The sequence below is a fragment of the Macaca nemestrina genome, chromosome X, assembly GCF_043159975.1.
Source record: "Macaca nemestrina isolate mMacNem1 chromosome X, mMacNem.hap1, whole genome shotgun sequence".
Classification (NCBI taxonomy): Eukaryota; Metazoa; Chordata; class Mammalia; order Primates; family Cercopithecidae; genus Macaca; species Macaca nemestrina.
This window is the reverse complement of record NC_092145.1, coordinates 16,867,594-16,885,356: the sequence shown is the minus strand read 5'-3', so window position 1 is coordinate 16,885,356 and position 17,763 is coordinate 16,867,594. Positions and strand designations below refer to the sequence as shown.

At 40.1% G+C, this 17,763-nt stretch overlaps 1 protein-coding gene across 3 annotated transcripts in view; it reads right to left on the bottom strand.

The window, feature by feature from the left end:
* The window catches only part of LOC105481355 (fibroblast growth factor 13), a 626,871-nt gene that overhangs the window by 293,605 nt on the left and 315,503 nt on the right, over positions 1-17,763 (bottom strand). The gene's annotated exons all lie outside the window — the stretch shown is intronic.

Genomic DNA, 17,763 nt, shown 5'->3' with positions numbered 1-17,763 from the left:
CAAGCATCTCTACCAGGTCAGGCTGAGAATGAGTTTTTCTCGAGTATTCAAACCATCTTATTTTCACTGGCGATTGGTATCTTTGCTTCTCAAAACAGAAAGGAGTGGTTCAAGTGGACCTTAGGCTGCATCACGATCACTGCTCCTTCCAAATAAGAAGTCTCCAAACCCCAAACAAGTAGATTAAACGGACACAACTACCACTATATTTGAGACAAAGTTTTCCCAAATACCAACCTCATTTCTAGCTCCATATCCATGATCTCGCTTTCCACTTATCTAAGATGCCTTCCCAGGCCTCTATGCCTATCTTAGTTCTATTATAGTAGAGTCCAGGTATCTGATCCCTCTATTAAAACTTGAGAAAATTCTTGCCTTTTATGACGACTGTAGCATTTATTTTAAACTAAATCACCTTGCATATTTGCTCTGTTTATTTCACATGTTCTTTCTCCCCCAAAGTAGAGTATTCTATGCTGCTCAATAGCAGAATGATACAGTTCTGGGCACCTCAAGTCTCAAATACTGGCCCAACAATGCTTCTGTGAACAGGTGTTATATGCATGGTAGGTAGGAACGGGAAACGAAGGAAGGCCACAGTGGCAGTTATGATTGACCATGTATAAGTGAATAGAGATTGATTCTCTAGGTGAAAGTCTCTAGCTATATGTATGTATATATTAAAGCCTTTTCTCCATTTGGCAGATATGACTGTTCTGCCTCTCGTCCTCCCAGAGTTTTAGAAAACAGATATACAAACAAAAACCCAGTAAATACTAATGTCAAAATAAAATATATTAAAGACGATTTCAAGCACAAAAAGACGGTGGCTTGTGTCAGGATACTTTAAATATGGATACACAAAAGTAGCACAAATAAGATTTCAAAGAAGTACTTTGCAACTCCCAGGATGACATTTAGAATTTGTGTGTGTATTGTGGTCATGTGGGTTGGGCGGCGGGGGGCAGAATCTTTTAAATGAAATATAGTTGGAACTGTGTTGATGTTTCTGGCAATGACATAAGATGTTTGATGCAAATTGAATTGTTTCGAATAGCTGTTATCTTTCACATATGAGTGCTCAGCACCTACCAGGTTCCAAGCCCTTTGCTAGGCACTGGGAAAACAGATAAAATATAGGGCCTTCCCTTAAGACACTTCCATTCTAGATCAGTGGTGCTCAACTCACACTGGATGCACAAATAAACTCTGGTGATGGACAGCACTAGAAATTCTATAATTCAGTGGTTCTCACTCTTGGATGCACATTTAAATCCTCCTAGGCCTTACCCTGAGACATTCTAAATTGCTTGGCCTATAGGAGAACCTGGAGGCTGGACACTGGTAATTTTTAGAAGCCCTCTCAAATGAGTTTAATATGCGGCCAGGATGAGAACCTCTGAGTTGGAAAAAGAGACATGTGCACTCCAAGAGAACAAATCACATAAGCATTTTTTTCTTCCTTGATAATTTATGACTTGAACTAATAGAATATGTTGAAAGTGAAACTGGATAAAAAATAGATTTTTCTCTAATGTGACAGGAATCTAAGTGTCAGGACTCTTTCTATTAGAGATTTAGTCGTTATCTGCAAATCAATATGGAATATTGAAAAGAACTTTGAAATCTCAGTTAACTCACAGTAAACTTAAGTACAATCATGACCAAACCAGATGGAAAGGAAGAAGAATGACTTAAGAAATCTTGCAGTCGTCTGCACACTGAGATGGAATCTCTGTCCAGATTGGGTTGAGTGGCATAGCATTCCCCTAAAATCTGGGATTCTCGGGACAGAGACCTCACTGAGCACAGAACCCATGGAGCAGATGGTGCTAGAGCTTGCCTGCTCTTTGAAAATAAAGCAGTGACCCCTTGAATTTTTCATGAAAACAGAGTCTCTCACTCAAATGTAGGTCTCCTCTAAAAGGAATAATAAAAGTATTTAATTAGCTAATTATAATACAAACACACAATAGAGACTTTAATTTTTAAAAAACACAAGATAATGTGACTAATTTCACAATGGAATATACCAGATATTGCCATGGGGATAAACTATGCTCAGGATGAAAATGACACTCCATATACTCCCTAAGCCACGTGGTTGATAGTGCATGGGAGCCCCCAGAAGGCAGTACGACTCTAAGGGGATCTTGACAACTTTTGGATGCACATATAAATAAATATGCATTGCCCTAGGGAGCTCAGTGGGCAGGTTTTACTAGGTGTGATTTTTGTGGTCTGATATATTTTTGCTGCATTTTATTTGGGGAGAAGGGAGTACATTCAAATTGCACTTTTGTGAATGAAAGTGACTAAAAACATGACTAGGAAGCCCTAACATGCTCTGGCTTTGTAAAACACTTTAAGTTGGGAAATGGAGTTGTTTAGGTCATAGATCCAGTGGGAGAAAGTCCACAACAAAGCATGTCGGAATAGCCATGAGTCCTTCTTCTTAAACTCCCCTACCATTCTCTATCTGATCTAGCTTCACTATTGAACCACAACTAAGCCAAAAAATGTTCAGTGGGTTATTTTGGCCACAGAACAATGAGGCATATCCTTCTCTTCTGGTTTGAGTTTTTAATGACAAGTCCATGGGTGCTATAGGTTAAGCAGATGGAAATGAAACATCCACCTCATATGGTCATTTTATTGAAAGAGTTTTACACGGTCAGGTAAGAATCATGGAAGAAAATTCCAAAAAACAATGCAAAATACTATGAAGTGAATGCTCAGTCTGATATGTCTGGAATCATTGTCCCCAGGCTCATGATCAAACCCTGGCTGTATTATTCATTCATGCTGTGACCCAAATGCAACAGAGGCAAATCACTTAGCCCCCGTCTAATTTTCCTTAAACGTAAAATGAAAATAAGGACAGCATGTACCATGCAGAGTTACTGTGAGGATTAAGTGAGTTAATGTGCAGCATGCAATAATCATTCATTGCTCTTGTCGTTTTTACTGGCATACTCATTGTCTATTGGATACTAAGTTTACTCATTCACATGTTCATTCATTAATTCGTTCAACATGTATTTCCTGAGCACCTATCATGTGCTGGGCATAGATCTAGGCCGTGGGGACATAGAAGTGAACAAAGCCAAGCCTCTGTCTTTTTGAGCCTTACATTCTAGTGGCTGAGACAGAAAAATAGAAAAATGAATAAACAGATAGAAAGCAACGTCAGGTAGCGATATATGCAGGAAAAAACAATAGTGCAGGCTAAAAGCAGCGTCAATGGCAAGGGTTACTTTTAATAGACTGCCAAAGAAAACCTCACTGAGTGTAACATTTGAGCAGAGACCTGAGGTTTCAATACTCCTGGTGACTAGGCCACCTATTTTTCTTTCTAATTACATCAGTCAGGCCATTGGTATAGCATGCACTCTCAGCCTTCAGTTCTGTGACATGGAGTCCTACGTCTCCTTTCCCCAGCATTCATGTTTTAGTTGCCCAGGGATGTGTGATTACACTGACAGCGTTGCACTGAGGCAGGCAAAAACGTCTGTCTCACTTGTAGCCCAGCTAAAAATTCTTGAATGTTAAAATGTGGCAGATCATTATTCCACCTGCCGATCCTCAAAGAGTAAGCTACTGCTTTTTTCCCCTCTTCTAAAAATAGATAGCTGCTTCACTAACGTGCTGTGTAACAAAGAGGCTGCCTGGCTCTCCATCCCATTTATTTCTTATTATTCAAGTTGGCTAGGATGGTAGAGTTAGCTCCTGCCTCCCCAAGGAATTGTGGCCAGCCAGCAAGACACAGAGAATGTAGATTCCCTGTTAGAAAAAGCCTGGAGGGATCATCTTAACTCAGCTTAACTAAGGGAATCGGGACAAGGAGGCAGGAGTTCTCCTACTCTCTCCCCAGTGCAGGGATGGTTTAGCGTCACCTTCACTAAGACAGAATATACTGGAAGGCCGATCTGACCTATCTCAACTGCCCTTAGTAACATCTCTGCTACCTCCGCCTCCCCTCGCCCTAACAGATCCGAATCAGACTGATAACAAGAGTGTGGGTTGGGAAGAGAACAGGGAGTTAAAGTTCAGGCTGCAGCTGGAGTTCTAGTAATTCAGCCTTGGGAGAGAGAACTGAAGCTGAGTCAAAATGCCGAGGGCCTAGACATTGCATTCCTGACATTAACAGGACTGTAGGAAGCATCCCATGTGGCCTTTTCATCTTCTACTCCATTTCTGAGCTGGGATGAGCAAAGGCATACAGCCCTTGTTTCAGACAGAGGTCATGCCACTGAGCATGCTCCTTGAGGGCAGGGCTGTGGTTGTGCTTTTGGAGACACCTCTGAGTGTCTAGCATCACGCTTGACTCTCTGATCTAGGCCATTTTGGTGATGTATTTATTCATGATTTCATTATGACACCTGTTTTCTTAATGAGCCATATACACATGGGGGCTCACTGGCAGCATTACTTGGTTTTGAGAATTTAAAACCTCACTGATGTTTACCAAATATCAAGTAAGAATGCTGATTAGAAAGGCAGCCTGATATGCTAATAGAAAGCACTGAGCGTGAAGTCAGAGGACCTGAGTTTTAATGTTTCTGAATAGGTGAAAGAAAATGCACAGAGAGAAGACAGAGAGTTATTTGCTATTTGGTGCATCAAATACACCAAAATGTTAATGATGTCTGTAGATTGGGATTATTGGTGATATTTTCCTTCTTAATCATTTTCTATTTTTTTCTCAATTTTACCTAATGAGCATATAAAATCAGAATATTGACATCATATAAGAGATCAAGCTAGAATCTCATTTTTTTCATCTATTACTTCTGTCACTTTGAAGCCAGTTACAGTCGCTTTTGAGGGTCCTTAGTTTTCCCATCTATAAAAGGAGAGGTAGGGATAAGGAAGATCCTTCAGTTCTAACGTTCTGAGCTGCTAATGAAGTTTTTAAAAATGATATTAATTTAAAAAACGCACAATTTAAAGAGCTGAGACATTACGACTTCTTCAAGTCACCATTACCAGAGTTGCCATGTGCTGCAGAAGCCAATCCTTTCAGCAGGGTTCTGACTCCCAGTCTGAGAGTTCACAGGTGTTGCTACTATTCTGAATTCACTTGTGAGTCACAGTCGGCCCGGGATGGGATGTTGAAATGTCTTTGTTGCCAACGTGTGGGATTAATAACAATCTATTCCTAACATCTGCCTTCAGCTGAAGCAATGTCTTTATTTCAAACTCTGCCTTAGCGTGTCCATCAGACATACATAGAACATAGTACATCAATAATCTCCTTTAACCACACTGTGAAACAGAAACAAATATTATTATCCCCATTTTATGAACGCTGAAATTGAGGCTCAGAGAAACACAGCAAGGTACCAGAATTGGAACCTAAGGCTGCTCAGACATGCTAAATGTCATTCTAGGAATCTGGCTGAAGAAAAATGTGCATAGCTAGGTTTGCTGGGGGTTACTCAGCTTCTAGTTGTCTTTACGTGGTTTTCCTCTGTGACTTAGGGACAGCAAATCTTCTAGCCAAAAAGATTTTGTTATTGTGCTGTTTTCCTGTTTCCCAGGGATGGAGATAATGATCAGCACTGCAAAAGCCTCTACCACTGCTCTCAACCGGAGTGGGAGACTTGACGGTAGATGTAGAAGTTGACAGACTACCCCAGTGGAGCAGGTGGTAATTATGCCACGATCTCGGCTCCTTCCATGTGAGAATGTCCCCAAACCCAGAGATAGGTAAGTGTGGCAGCAGACCCAATGGAAAGCTCCTGGATGTGAGACTAAATGATGCATCCATGGAGGCTTCTCGACTTGATTTTATGGTCTCAGTTCAATTCAGACCTGAAGTAGAGCCCATTCATGCTTTAAGATTCAGAGAGGTAACACTGGCTTCCGATTGGCATGGCCACCCTATGGAAGGGTATTGTTTCCCAGCTTTGTGCTAGCATGACATTTTTATCACAAGGGCCAAGAGCAGGGCTAATGCAGGCAAGGACAGTGAGTGTGGTCAAAGAGCAGCAGGATTACTAATTAGTGTGTACAACTCTACAACTTACAGTGAGGTGCTGTTGGACGAATCCCATAAGTTCTTTAAACTCCATTTCGGCATCCATAAAAGGGACATAATAAATCCATTTCACAGCATGTTTATGAGGATTAAACTAGGACATTTTTCCAAAGTGAGAGGAAAACATTATCTGGGTATGTTAGCAGGGATTTGGTGGGTATATATGTGAAATGCCATGCACATGAGCAGGGAGTGTGCCATAATCTAATAAGTCTGGGAAACACAAGAGCAAAAAAATTAAGTTAGTATGTCATAGCTCTTACATCACAAACTTCCCACTCCATCATGGAGTCCAGAAGCTGCTCAAAAGCCCCACAGACAGTTCAAAGAAGAGTCAGAGAGTGAGGATGGCCTGAAGAAGTTAATCTAGCCCACCTGCTTGTTTAGAGAATACAGAGACAAGATCAAGCTATGTACCACAGGTCTTCCTGCAATTGGCCAAAGGACATAAGGACATCATGTTAGGAGTCTTCAAGGTTAAGGAGTTCACCTCAAGGTCAAGAAATACTCATACTGGCCCCAGGCTGGTGCCCAAGACCCTCTGTTATCATCAGGTTGGTCACTTTTGATCACAAAGAGCAACCCATAAGATTGGCTGGCAAGATTTGCCATATGAAAAGACCAAGTTACAAGAAGATATTAGTTTAGCCTAGAGGTGACATTAGTATCTTGGTACTGTTGTGGTCAGATTCACAAGCAGATAGGGCAACCCCAGCAAGAGTAGGAAGTTCAACGTAGAGGCCAAAGCATAGCAAGATGGCAGCATCAACTTAAAGAAGTCCCAAATGAATCTAACGTCAACAAAGGAAGCCACTGCAAGTTCTGAAAGGCTGGTCTTTCTGCTAGATCAGAAATATTTAAGGGAACTTTCCAATCTTGGCTAGAGCCAAACAAAAAGCTGAGATTTGAAGGAGACAGAATATGCTACAAAACAGCAAGAGAAATATACTTTGGCTCTATGGAAACCCAGGTGGGCATCTACCGTCCCTCCTTGAAACATGGTCTCTACACACAGGACCCAGGTAATTAATTTATTGAAAATGTATAATATACCAGCAGTATCAGCTACATGACAGACATTATATTTAATGATTAAATAATGTGCCTAGGGTAACATTAATGGCAAGAACCAGGATCCCGGTTGGTCTGATTTCCAAAGCCCAGGGTTTTTCATTTATACTGTGAGGTGAGCAGGTCGTTCGGCTTTCCTAAACCTATTGGCCTCTATGTCAGTATCCCAGTGCAGGATCCTTGCCAGGATTTCTAAAACTTGGTCCCATGCTTATTCATTCTCTCCCACAGTTCAAAGGCCTCAGCACTCAGGATTTTTTCAGGCAAAGGAGGATTTAGGATGCTGGGATAACTAACATATCCTCAGGTGACTAAATAGTAAAATGAACCACAACTTATGTCAATAAAGGAGAAATTACCCCACTTCCAGGAAAATCTGAAAGTCTTGCAGTAGATTTTGAAGACAATTTCATACATACTTTGCCTGAGTGCACCTCCAGGCCATTGTTCCAGCTTTTTTCTGTAGTGAGAATGCCTGTGTCTGGTCAAATCCTGTGTGTTTTTCAAAATCCATCTCATCATGTCCTTTGCAGAGACATGGATGGAGCTGGAGGCCATTATCCCTAGCAAACTAATGCAGGAACAGAAAGCTAAATACCACATGTTCTCACTTATAAGTGGGAGCTAAATGATGAGGACACATGGACACACAGAGGGAGACAACACACACTGGGGCCTACCAGAGAGTGGAGGGGGTAGGCAGGAAGAAGATTAGGAAAAACAATTAATGGATACTAGACTTAATACCTGAATGATGAAATAATCTGTACAACAAACTCCCACAACACAAGTTTACATATATAACAAACCAGCACATGTACCCCCGAAATTAAAATAAAAGTTAAAAAAAAAAAAGTCTATCTCAAATCTAATTTCCCGCTCGGAAGTATTTGCTCATTCTCCCAACATGCAGGGGCCTTCACTGCTCTGAATCTCTACGGCAAATATTTTATCTTGTATCACAGGCAACTAATAATTTACCTTTACCCAAAACTTTGCAGCCATCTGTCAACTTGTCAAAGTGGAGACTGCATATTCCTCACATCTGTATGTTCTGAAACATCCAGAATAACACCCTGTCGCAGAATACACTCAGGAATGATTTCTGGACTTAAATGCTTATGGAAATGTCCAATACACATCGTAACAGAATAGCTCCTTCGAGCTTCCTGGAAAAAAGAAGTAAAAGGGAGTAACACTCTTGGTCTCTGAGCAAACAGCTTTCCTACTATCTTGGAGACTGGTATTTTTATATATCCCAGAAGTAGCACGGCACATTTTATAAAAATGTTTGGAGTTGAAAGAAAAAATACTAAACCAGACAAATTCTGACCTGAAATCTATAATTCCTTTAAAATCCTGCTGTTTAAGATGACAAGCAGAGATTGATTAGTCCAAGGTTGATGAATGGATAGCTTCATTCCCCACAATCTGTCTTCCCCTTTATCTATTGAGAATACACGTTTTACCAGTGCCATAATGTTTCCATGGCAATTTACATTTTGAACTTTTCACAATCGTTTTCTGTTTGCATTCAGCATGCTAAAAAAGAGCGGTTAGGTCCACATAGGAAACAGGGAAAGACTCAACCATTGAGATGTTAAAGGTCATCCTTCAAATCGGAGGCAGATCTGAGAAGACAACACTGACTTCAGAGACTTGGGCTCTGAAGGCATATTAATCAACAAGCCAGCTGTCCATACAAAGGAAATAAAGAAAAATGCTACCGAATTAGAGTTAGAAATTTCTATAAATATATCACTATTTAAAAAACTTAGAGTAAAAGATTGATGCAAGTTGATCAAAATTGGGCAACCTAAGGAGCAGATTAAAGAACACAGATTCCAAGCCCTACCCAAACCCCACTGAATCAACACCTTGGCAAAAATGCCCAGTTATTTGCATTTTAGTAGGTTCCCCAAAGATTCTGCTGGGCAGCTATGATTAACATCACGGATTTAGGTAACTGCAAAGATGTCAGATTTGAACTCTCACTCCCAGATTCTGTTCTGCCTTGCCATGAAGTTCCCATTCAAAATGGTAGTGGGGGTTGTGGAATGATGTGGATAGTTTTCAGCCTGCATCCAGGTTCATTTTGAACCCCTTTAAAGAGTCCTGAACAAGTCTATGGAAGAGAGCATCCTGACCCTTCGCCTACTCGTATGCAGTCTTTGGCCCTGACATTTCCTCAGAACCAGGTTTTCACTCTTGTGTTGTCCTGGTATGAAAAGAAAACAAACCCCCAGCAAAGACAGCTCATTTAAACCCAAGATATCATTCCACAGCAATAAACTGTAAACACAAATTCACTATATCTCAAACCCATTTGTAACCAGACAGCATTATTCTACTTTTAAGGGAAGGACCTTCTTATGATTTTCTTCTCTTGCACCTGAGAAGAAAAAGCATTTTTTTTTTTTTTTTTTAGATGGAGTCTCACTCTGTTGCCAAGGTTGGAGTGCAGTGGCATGATCTTGGCTCACTGCAACCTCTGCCTCCCGGGTTCAAGCGATTCTTCTGCCTCAGCCTCCTGAGTAACTGGGACTACAGGCGTGTGCCACCACACCTGGCTAATTTTCGTATTTTTAGTACAGACGGGGTTTCACCATACTGGCCAGGCTGGCCTCAAACTCTTGACCTCGTAATCCGCCTGCCTTAGCCTCCCAAAGTGCTGGATTACAGGTGTGAGCCACCGCACCCGGCCGCATCTACTATTCCAACTACAGTTGGGTTACTGTTAGACTTGTGAAGATTTGAGGAAGCAGATTACCCCGAATCACAGCAATACACAAGTCAGGAAGGGGAAAGAAAGAAAGAGAAAGAAAGAGAGAAAGAGAGAAAGAAAGAAAGAAAGAGAGAGACAAAGAAAGAGAGGAAGAGAAAGAGAAAGAAAGAGAAAGAGAAAGAGAGAGAGAAATGAAGGAAGGAAGGAAGAAAGGAAGGAAGGAAGGAAGGAAGGAAGGAAGGAAGGAAGGAAGGAAGGAAGGAAGGAAGGAAGGAAGGAAGGAAGGAAAGGAGGGAGGGAGGGAGGAAGGAAGGAAAAGAAGAAAGAAGAAAGAAAGAAAAAAGAAAGAAAGAAAGGAAGAAAGAAAGAAGAAAGAAAAAAAGAAGGAAAGAAAGAAAGAAAAAGAGAGAGAAAGAAAAAGAGAAAGAAAACTATCAGGTCGAACAAGGAGTATTTTAACATCAGCGTTAAAACATAATAATATAATTTGACTGTTTTTTCCAATCCTTATGATTAGAAGAGTTTTTTTGTTTTGGGTTTCTGTTGCAAAGATAAGACTCCAGGATGAAATAACTTAACGGAAACAACATGCATCCACCCCAGGATTACATCCAGACCAACCCTGAGGGAAGGCTCTCACTGTTATCCTGTTAGTATTCTTTGTACTGTGCTTGAACCAGGTGAGCTAATGCCTCATTAATGAGGGCAAGGCCACCACTGAGGTAATTCCTCCCCTTCCGGGCCTTAAAAATAAAGAAAATACAAAACGTCATGGAAAATTTTCATGAGCCTTTGACAAAATCCATTCACTAATTACAAATCAATCATCACTCTTCTCAGAGATCCTACGCTCAAGGCTCCTCCTGAGAGAGCGCCTTATCCTCACCTCTTACCACTCCCCTGGACAGCAAGTAGCTCATGGCCAATAAAGTATTGAGATCCAGGCAACAGGGCACTAGATGGGATGGTTCCTTCTACTTGTGCCCCCAGAGCTGCCATTGTCTTTCACACAAATACCCTTGCAATCCTTCTGGCCCCGTCCCATTTTCATGAATCCTTCTCCTACCATTATTTTGCAGCTATCCCACACTGTACATAGTCCAACTTCGTGGTCTCAGCCTGCTCTTTCTGAAACCATTTGCAAAAAGTGAAAGTCTAGCCCTTCATGCTGCCTTCCTTCTCTGATTCCCCAGACAGCAGGGTTGGGGTATTCATGGCATGGGAAACATTCATCTCTGCCTTTTTCTTTTTTTTTTTTTTTTGAGACGGAGTCTCGCTCTGTCGCCCAGGCTGGAGTGCACTGGCCGGATCTCGGCTCACTGCAAGCTCCGCCTCCCGGGTTCACGCCATTCTCCTGCCTCAGCCTCCCGATCTCTGCCCTTTTCTTTATTATTATTATTATTATTTTTTGAGACGGAGTCTCACTCTGTCGCCCAGGCTAGAGTGCAGTGGCTGGATCTCAGCTCACTGCAAGCTCCGCCTCCCGCTCTGCCCTTTTTCTTTAGATCCAACGTGCCTGACAGCACATTGGCAGCTTCCAAACCCACTAATGGTTTCCAAACGTTTTGTAAAGCCAAGACCTCACTAGTTTCGAAGCTTCTGTTGGCCTTTTTTTTTTTTTTTTTTTTTTTTCGCTTTACAAACAGAAAAATACAAGAAATAAGGGAAAATAATCTTTTTTATTTGTACAAAAATACCTCCCATGTTTATATTGGAAAGGCCCTGGGGAGAATTCCTTGCAGAGAAAAGGAAGTAGCAGAAAAACTGCTCCAAGTTTAGTTTAGTTAGTTTTAGTTTATCTTAGAAAATCCACCGGGTGGTTTCAGGTCCCATGACAAATGCGTCACCATCTACTCTCCACCTGTAACCACTTGGCACTGCCTGCTCCTGTGCACATGGACAATTCTTTATGGCAATTACTTGCAATTTCTGCCCGCCAGAGTGCATTCTCTGGCCCCAGAAGCTCACTCAGCCTGGGCATGGGGTAAGCTGGAGAGTTAGTAATTTCCAGGGAGTTGACATTCCCAGGAGTAGCCCTTAGCCAATGACTGATAGGAGTTAGTGAATAGCTACTCCAGTTTTTTCAACTCAGAGGCATGTTCTGCCCAATTCCTAGGGTTCCCAGGATGACTGTGCTCCAGTTGCTCATTAATATACTTTCTATTGGCTTCAATGCATTCCTTTCTTCCCTGTTTCACTTCCCTACTCCATTACTGGTGCTTCCAGAAATCACCTCCCAAAGAAACCACTGGAACTCAGATCTTATCTCAGGACCTACTTCAGGAAGAAGCTGACTTAAGACACTTATCCTCATTATCAGACCCAATAAACTTGGAAGAAGAAATTGGACATATTCGATTCTGTTTCTTTCTCATTCTTGGTAACTGCTTGCTTGAAGGAGCATGCATTCTTGTTTGCTTGGCCACCAATCTAATCTATGTTCTACAAGCAGCTTTACCAAAAATTGAGGTAATATTTCCACCTATATCGACCCCACTACTTTGTCTCATTTTTTCAAGACTCAAATGGGGAATGAAGGGGTGTTATTTATTGATCCACTAAAGCCTGAACAGGTATTTGTGTCTTATCAACATCTATTGTCAGACGGGATCTACAGACGAGTAATTCCAAATCCTCAGGGGTTCGGGCTGATGGGTCCATGGTCTTCTCTTCATCATTGTCATCAATTTCTATACATACTCTTCAGAGATGTAAAAAATGCTCATTTCCTGCTATATGAACTTTGGAAAACTACTTAAACCTCTGCAATTCCATCACAGAATTTTTGAAGGATTAGATGTGAACTAAAGTGTCTTTAAAAATGCCTGGCTTATAGTATGTGTTGAACAAATGGTAGGTAAATTTAAATGGTGAACTGTGTTGGCTTCTCCAAGTTCTTCCTGGTCCTAGTACCTTCCCTGATCACATTTACTTCTAACCCATTCCATAGCAAATAAATTCTATAAATACATCTTTGTTTTGGGTCATTAGAAGCTGCAAGATGTGAACAGCAAGCAGCTCTGTAATGTCTGGGTAATTTCTTTTTCAGTTGGTCCTGCTGGTGTTGCACAAAGGTGCCTCCAGAGCTACGGGAGACGTATTGATCACAGAGCAACATCTGATCCATGATTCCCAGTGAATCGACTGCAAGACAGCAGGAGATGACTTGAAAATCTCACTCTCCAAGTCTAGGACAGCAAATTCCTGACATACGGGACACTCTGAGAATTCTCAGTGCACAGTGCCCAAAACACTTTTCACAATACTTCTAAATACAGACTCCTGGTATATTTCCACAATTGATTGGAGTTGACAAGTGAAATGAGCTAATTTGCAATCCCTGATCTGGTTAAACTAGATCAAAGAAGAAACAGTCTTCATTTAATGTGGGAAAGCTTACAGGTATGTCTAATTATGATGCGAAGAAAGGGTCTACATTTTGATAGACCACCATCAGACAGGGACAGCAATGAATCAGAAAAAGGCCAGCTTTCAGGACATCATATTGATTATAAACTCATTATCTATTTCTGATGTTGACAAAGATATCATTCAGTGAAATATTAATATGAAACTGGCAGAACAAATTAACTCCTTTATAAAAATGGAATTCTCTAAAAAAAGCTGCTTCACTTAAGAGACTGATCACATTTTACATGCTATTCAGGTATCACATCAATATTCAACTGAGTACTGATCATATTTCAGTGAGACCAATATGAGCAGAAGCAGATGAAACTTTACAGACCGAGTTATCCAACCTACTCTTTGTACAGATTAGAACACTGATTTCTACAACGGACAAGGAATTTGTCCAAGTTCACATAGTGAGTTAGTGGCACAGTCGAGGTGTCCGAGATTCTGGGCCAAAGCTGCTTTTACCACATCAGATTATCCCTAAATTACCAAAACAAAACCAAAGGGATGGAGAGAGCAAGAGTGACAAGAAAAGAGGGAAAGAGGGGGAAGAGCAAGATAGTAGAAGATGTGAAAGTTTTGTTTTAAAGCTGATCCTGACTGTAACTATGTAAATGGGTTCAAATGATACTATTAATTATGCAAAAAATGAGAAATAAAGAAAAAGAGACCAGCATTACATTGAATTACTAAGTGGCCTAACACTTAGGAAAACGCACGTTTAGTTTTTGCCTCCTGCACTGTTACGGACTGAATGTGTGTGTCCCTCCCAAATTCATATGTTGAAGCCCTAACCCACAACGTGATGATACTAGGAGCTGAGTCCTTTGAGAGGTAATTAAGGTTAAATGAGTTTGTGAGGAAAAGCCCCTAAAATTAGTGTCCTCACAAGAAGAGGAAGAGATACCAGAGAATCCTCTTTGCCATGTGAAGGTAAAACAAGAAGGTAGTGATCTGCAACCAAGAAGGAAGCCCTCACCAGATCTCCACAATTCTGGCACCCTGACCTTGGACTTTCAGCCTCCAGAAATGTGGGAGATAAATGCTTATTCTTTAACCAACTCAGTCTACAATATTTTGTTACAGTAGCCCCAGTTAACTAAGACACCCACACTTCACGTTACTTTTTGAGCAGCAAGTCTCACTCAAGGTATTTTATTTTCCTATCATTTACAATAAATTCTAAGTGACAGATCACTTTTGGACAATTGCTTCAAGTTCACTAAAGATTATCAAAGTGTGTTCTTTATATCTCATGCTTCCTTGGAGTTATGCTTTATTTTCCTTTTTTTTTTTTTTTAAACTTTTAAGTTGCCTTTTATGAACATATTTTGCTACAGGCAACATCTGGGGGTGTGTATTTCAGATCCCACAGGTTACCATGACATAAAATTATGCTTTCAGCTCTCTAATTAAAAACAGACTTTTTGCTTCATAATGGCAAAGTCCAGAAGCAGCAGGAATTGACTCAAAAGGAGGCAATATTTTCCCTCACTTACCATCAGAACAATCTTCCTGAGTTATGATGAATCTGAAAGGAGTGTCCATGATTACTTCATCTGACATAAGGAAGTACCAGGAATTTTAAAGAGTCTGACCCATCTCCCTTGAAAAGAACATGTGTCTGTGTCTATGATGGGGAGGCAAATCATACCAACAGATAAGTTAACCATTTTGGACTAAAACCTTTCCAAAACAATTGATACAATTCTCTGCTTCTTTAAACAGAAGACAAACAAAATATGATTTCCTGTCTTCTTGTGCTTCAGTATTATTTTAATGCAGCTCTTGGCTTTGAACACTGAGCCTTGTTATTTGTATATACTCTCTGGGAATTGCACTTTGGCTTTCCTTCACTCTGTCATGATTAAACAACCCTTTGGTTGTTTAATTACCAAGGTCTTCACTGCCTTGAGCACAAATCCTCCACATTGCATCCTGTGGCCCCCAGACCCTTATTCACTGTTCTAAGCAGGTCAGCCTACAAAGCTCTGGCCGGTCCTGCTTCTCTCATGAGGAAGGGAGCCATAGACTGTAAGGGAATTTGCCTTTGAACTAAGCACACTGAGGTTGCTTTACTCTGTGAGGTCTTACGTCTGCTTATTTTGAATGCATCTCTTTCATCCCCACATTCGATAAAGGGTCTCCGATCACTTACTATCATCAGACCCTGCACTGAGGGATACAGCTATTAAACAAGTCACAGTCTCTTCTCTCATGGAATCTACAGTTGGTTGCAAGACATAGGTGAGCAAACATACAGCTACACTGCAGTGTGAGAAGGGCAATAATGAGGGTAGTGCAGGGTGATGATTAAACATAAAGCAGGAGCTCAAAACAAGTCTTGGGAAATGCAATGAAAGGCTTCCCAGAGGAGTTAATAGTTGGGCACTGAAGGATGACCAAAAGTAGATGACCAACGGGAAGAAAGTCGAATTAATTGAGATGGGCTGAAACATCATCATTTGTTACCTTCAGAGTACTTGTCTATAGAATTTCCCTTACGCCTTCCAATGTAATTCTAACGTATGACGTGCTTCCAAATTAGATCAGTGGAGGTATTAATACCGTGTAACAATTAAGAGCAAAGAGGCTGTTTGGTCCCTAGGGGCTTACCTATGAAAAAAATGCAAAGGAATTTATTATGTAAGATCACAAAAACCACAAACCGTAAAGGAAATGACTGATAAACATTGTTACATTAAAATTTAAAATGTGTGCATGAAAAAATACACCGCATACAAATTAACTCAACAGGTCACAGACAGGACAACATTTGTGGTATACTTAACAAGAAAGGATTAGTGTTAATAATTTTAAAAAGAACTCTAACAAATCAGCAAGAAAGGGGCCAAAAATCTCATTAGAAAAAGATGGGCAAATTATATAAATGGAAATTTCAAGGAAGAGAAAGTCCTAATGACTTTATCACATAAAATTTCGAAAGTGTAAATTAATAAGAGGAAGATGGTACAAAAACTCAGAAACATAGGCTGGCAGTGACTTTCAAAACTAAATATGAACTTATCATACAACTCAACAAATGCACTCTTGGGCATTTATCCTAGAAAAATAAAGAAGTTTTGTAAATTGTAAATTATTCAAACGTCTTTCAATGGGTAAACCGATACGACTGCATGCAACAACTTGGATGCATCTAAAGGAAATTATTGCTGAGTAAGAAGGTCAATCTCAAAAGGTTATATACTATCTAATTTCTTGTATATAGTACTTGTGAAATAATATAGATATGGAGGACAACTTAGTTGGCAGGAATTAGGGAGAAGAGAGAGGAGACGAATATGGCTGTAAAGGAGTGACACAATAGAGTCCTCTGTACAGTGAAGTATGTTAACTGTCATGGCGGTTACATGAGACTACACATATGATAAAATTACATAAAACAGCACACAAAAAACCACGAAGGCGCTCATGTCTAACTGGTGAAATCTGGGCAAGCTCTAAATATTTTACCAGTGATTTTGATAATTGTACTATAATTATGTAATATGCTACTATTGGAGGAGGCTGGGGAAGGTTGTATAGGACTTTTCTGTGTATTCGTTTGCAATCTTCTGTGAATTCATAGTTATTTCAAATAAACAGTTTTTTAAAAATTAGGAAGAGGGGAGAGTAGATTTGAGGCAAAGTAGGCAAAATGACATTTGTTTATCTTGTCAGCAGGCAAGTGAGAGTAGGTAATATTTCTGCGCCAATACTGTATGTTTAAATTATTTTGTGATCATAATAAATAATAATAGTAATAGAAAAAACAGGTTTGAAGTCAAGCATACCTAATTTAAATCATATGTCTATCACTAATTAGCTATACGATCATGAGACTGTCAATCTCTCAGAATATCTATTTCCTCTTTTATGAAGTCAGCGAAAAAATCCCTGTTTTTAGCGAGTTTTTTTTTTTTTTTGTAAGATTGATTAAAATAATGAACATAACATGCCTGGCATATACTATGAATGGAATAATGACTGGTATGAATTTATGATGAGGATGATGATAAAGGTTGCTCCTTCCTATAAGGCATCAGCTGAAATTAATTTGACACGGTCCCACAAGGCAAGCTGAAAATTATTCAAGTTAATCTATGGAGGCTTTTTCTTCAATGAGAACAAGTCTATCTGTGGTGGTTTTCTTCACCTTGGCAACATCAAATCATATCATCCTTTAAATAATTTCATATAATACCATGAAATACTATCACATAGAAGGTAAATTGGGATAACTGATGTGCTAGCAACTCTGCCACAGACTTGAACATACTAGTGTTCAATGTTGTAATGACAGAGAAAGACAGAACTGGAAGAGTGAGGCGACAGTAACTACTGGGAAATATGCTCCAAGTTCTCTTGGTCTTCTCTACTGTCTACCTTATCTCTGTAGATAAAAGTTTCCACAGTTCTTGGCAAGTCTCTATGAATTCGGCCAACTATGCACAGAAGAACTGGTATCAATTTTAATGTAGTTAATATATTATGTAAGCAGTATAGC